Source organism: Morone saxatilis, unplaced genomic scaffold, assembly GCF_004916995.1.
Source record: "Morone saxatilis isolate NCDOM2014 unplaced genomic scaffold, NCSU_SB_2.0 Contig11, whole genome shotgun sequence".
NCBI classification, from domain to species: domain Eukaryota; kingdom Metazoa; phylum Chordata; class Actinopteri; family Moronidae; genus Morone; species Morone saxatilis.
In genome coordinates, this window is record NW_023339663.1 from 30625760 (window position 1) to 30630351 (window position 4592).

Consider the following 4592-nt stretch of genomic DNA (forward strand, 5'->3'; position numbering starts at 1 on the left):
TGTTGAGTCTCATTCCCAGGGCCCAAACCTTCTTTGGGAATGAACCTCAACATCAACTGTCTTTCTTTGATCTGATTGGTTGTTTTCGTTTAAGGCCTGTTGGATTCATGCAAATACCATTAGGAGGCCACTAGGAGGAGGGAGGGAGGGAACCCTGATTTTTTTTTTAAACCAGATGTCCCATGTACTACGGTCAGGATTATTTTAGTTGAAAGTTCCAGCAAATATGACAAATAGTTACTTTTATAAAAATGACCTTATACAGCTTTAACATCAGGCAATCTAGATTATTTATCTAGAGCAAGACCCACTGCCTTGTTGAACAGCTAAAAGATAAAGCCCATTTTGCTATCTTTACAGTGGTTAAGTGGTTTGTGTCCTTTGACACTCAGCTTTGGTTAACTATAAATAGTTTAAAGGCACACAGTGACTTACACGCAGGGCGTGTCAACCAATGAACCAAGTCTACTTTTTGATGTTTAGATAAGTTACACAATTGACATTAATGAGCAGGTTAGTACATTTGAGATCAACAGCAAAATTAAACCGATTAAACCTTTAAAACCTTCACCTCTTACAGTTATTATTAATTAGGACACTGCAGCTTAATTAAGCTAAAATTACACATTTTAAGTTACACTTTTAACATAAAAACAATAAACCGTTTGGCTCCACATTCTTTTGGGATTTTGTCAACAGTTTTGTCTAACTAATAAATAAACTAATAAACTAATTTGATCACTGATTATGAATGTATTGCATTTAGCATCATTTAGTAAGACTTTTACCTAAAAAGTCTATTAACATTGTTCTTCAGGTGGCCCAGAAGGTGAAGCACTTCTTCCGAATGTACTCAGTGAACCGCCACAAGATGACCACGATAACGCCATCGTACCATGCCGTCAGCTACAGTCCTGATGACAACCGCTTTGACCTCCGCCCTTTCCTCTATAACACACGCTGGACCTGGCAGTTCAGGTGCATCGACAACCAGGTAGCAATCAATCCATAAGGCAGGAACTGTTTCACTCCCTTCTCATAAGAAGGCCCAACTTTAAACCAACTTTATTTATAACACATGTAAAATACGTACAGTGACAAACTCAATGCTGTGAAACTTCCTGTCCAAAAGGATGTTTTCAGTGTGTATATAAAAGGTACCATCAATTCCTTACAGGAAGTAACAACAAAATAGATATTTTTGACAATAAAAACAAAACAAACTTGAATGAAATGTAACAAAAAGGAATATACAAGTAGAGAAAGTTATTCCATTAAAATATTAATTAAATAAAATCGTGAATTAAGCAGTGGGTTAGTCATTTATATTAAAATTGAACTATACAGAGTTTCGTGGAAATGAGTGCTAGAGGGAATTTATAGGGGGGATTTAGCAAAACAACATTTATGTACATAGTATTTATATGATAAGGATGTTGTTAACTTGTTTTTGTATATAAATTCAGTTAGCTTGTTTTTTGTTTATAGGGATACACACAATTAAAAGTAATTGCACCAGAATTAACTAACAGCTAATTAGCATCTGTTGTCCCTGTTGTCCTTCAATATTATTTCTAACTGAACAGATATGAAAGAAAATAAATCTATATTTATTCTGGATTTGGATTTCCATAAGTTTTGGATGGTGTCACAAGCATACATAGGTGCTCTGTTGTTTCTACATTTACGTAGGTGTGCTGTGGTGAAACTACCATAGTGCATCGCTTTAAATTTTGCCGGTGCAAGGAACTGTTGGACGGCATTATCTACTTTCCTTTGTTAAAGGGTGGTCCAGTGTATTCTATACTAAAAGAGATAGGAAAGGAAGCACTGAAGCACATTTCCTCAGCATTTAGAGGATTCGAACAGCTCTTATCATGTCCACCATTCAAATACTTCCAACTAATCCTCATGCTCCACAATTCTCTTCTCAATAGTTCCTGTTTGGAGCCACGATTGCAGTGTTTTTTCGCTGACTATCTTACCAACACATTTTAGCTCCTAGCTAATCATGGATGTACATGTGTGCTATGTGCATGAACTTGACTACGTAGCCAACTGATATTGAAAGAAAATATTACAGGAAATGCTAAACTTATTTCTAATTTTTTTAGTAATACGTATTTTAAATTAATGAATTAACATGTTAAAATATATTTGATATTCCTTCCCATACAACTAGAAGCAGCTCGCATACCACCAGTGTTACACGTACCATAGTTTGAGAACCAGTGCTCTATTTTATGTGGTAGACCTGGAATCAAACAACGGCTAAATGAACATCTTTACAAAGTTGTTTTTAATTTCATTTTATCCCCTCTCCCACAGGTGTCCCAGATGGAAGCAAACAACCCAAAGCAACTGTGACAGATCAAATACCATCTTTTGGTTTTTGCACAGCTTTCAGTCAAGCCAAATACTTTGTACTGTGCAAGCACTGGGTCCAGGGGAAATATTTTTTTTTTTTGCGATTGTATAGAACCATTGTTCTACCTCAGGCCTCACATATGTGACAGTTAACTACATCTACATGCCATCAATCCCAACTTTTATTCAGAAGCATCGGATCATTTCGAGTCTTTCCCCATGTGAAATGCAGTAATAAAGTAATTTATCATTAAAACATGTAATCACTGTAAGACATAGTGGTTGTTCCACCTGAAACTTGCATGTGATCAGTACCAACTAGAATAAAAATGTTCTGTAATCCCTTTTATATACCCTATTCATTGTGGATGTATAGGAATTTCATATTCGTTAAATGGCACTAAAAACAGCGTGCCTTCTAAAGACCAACAGAATACAATATTTTTAGTTACTTGCAGTATTAGGGTGTAACATTTTTGGTGATCTATTCATATTCTCATTCATAGCTATGTTTTAATTAGTGTATAATCACCTGAATATAAGAATCAGCCATTTTAGGGGCATTTACCTTTTTTGCACATTTTGCAGCCACTGTAGTCTGTCCTTTGTGCTTGGAAGAGGAGGGTGAAAAGAGAGAGTTGCTATCTGCAACTATATACTGCTAGATGCCAGTAAATCCTACACACTGGATCTTTTAAATGGGTGGCATCTTTAATTCTAACTTCAATGTTTAAAATTGCTTTATCTGTATGCCTTTTTTTCAATACAATACAATCTTTAATCTGCTTAAACACAATTAATGTTTTTTTAATTATGTAGGATATACTGTAACCACTGTTGTCTGTTTTACTACAGATGCTTAAGCATTATCTGAAGAGATGGTTTATCAAGGATTTATCCTCTGGCTACCATCAAAGTAAGGATGCACAATATGGATTTTTTTTCAGCTAATACTATAACCAATAATTACCTGATTCTCATGGCCAGATATAGTTAGTAAATGTGGCTGATTTAATATTCCATAGCTCTGTTCTAACCAGATCTAACTGACATCACTATTGTTAACAATAAAAACAACAACAAACAGTTCTTCAAATACATCATAAAAACTTTAAAAACATATTTTGTCTGTCATAGAAGATGAAAATTAATTATTATTCTTATGGACTTATAACTTACTGGCTATCATTTAATTTCTGGAATAATACATAACAATATAACATTTTCATTATTGGCCGTAACCCTACATGAAAGTCTGTACAAAATGTCACGGCAATCCGTCCAGTAGTTAATGAGATAGATGGATGTTGCAGTAATGTGGTATGTGCCTTCACCATAATGCTACCAGGGCGCCCCTGTGACCTTTGAAGATTTTGAAAACAGCAGTACAAGATTCAGAAACATTTCTTGTTTGCTTTTTTAATTCATTTTGAGGTAAAAGATAAGTTCCCATTTTTTCAAGTCTGTCTTAATACAATATTCACATGTCTATATTGAAAGCACTCACATGACTTCTCACTCAATCACTGGTTGTGTTTTATTCCTGCAAGGATCTGTAAGGATTAACTGTGCTTAATATACAACTATAAAGTATTTGATATAAGACATATGGTGGTAACATTAGCAGTCAGCTCATAGTGTAACATATGACATAATGTTTCATCCTTAATAGTGTTTTTGTATATCTTTCTGTTCGAAATCAAAAGGATTAACCTTTTAAGTCAAAATGAGATCCATGAGATAATAAAAAACAACCATTAATTGTTAAATTAGTCGGTTACTAAGGAAAGGTATAATAATATTGAATTCTGACTTTTCTTTTACTTAAAACTCAGGAAATAAATGAATAGATTTTTCACATGGTCCTAATCCTCTTCCATATTTAGTGCATCATTCTTCTGACATAGTATCTAATAAATATGACTGTAAAAGTCTATGTTGAGTCAGGATGTCATTATTTTGACGTTATTTTTTTTTTTCTATCATTCCAAACATTTTTGACAGCTGAGCAGACAAGAAAATACATGTCGGTTCCTCTATCAGATTCTGGGCCCTTAAAGTGAATCTGCTTACATGCCTTGGAAGTTTGTTGTTTTTTCAAAAGGAATGAACAAGCCTGGCTCTTCAAGGGCATTCAAGGATGGTGACAGAGACGAGCTGAAGCGCGTACAGGGGGAACTCAAGGTCCACCTGAGAGAGGCGAAGGAGGACTACAGAAGGAAGGT

At 34.8% G+C, this 4592-nt stretch overlaps 1 protein-coding gene and 1 long non-coding RNA gene across 2 annotated transcripts in view; one reads left to right on the forward strand and one right to left on the reverse strand.

Annotated features, from left to right (window-relative positions):
- Window positions 1–4592, reverse strand: part of nadsyn1 (NAD synthetase 1) — a gene marked incomplete at both ends in the record, with an annotated part of 16575 nt that overhangs the window by 3090 nt on the left and 8893 nt on the right.
- LOC118320782 lies at window positions 216–4586 on the forward strand. The gene is made up of 3 exons (XR_004796382.1): window positions 216–994; window positions 2329–3283; window positions 4372–4586. It is a non-coding gene; the product is annotated as an uncharacterized LOC118320782 (long non-coding RNA).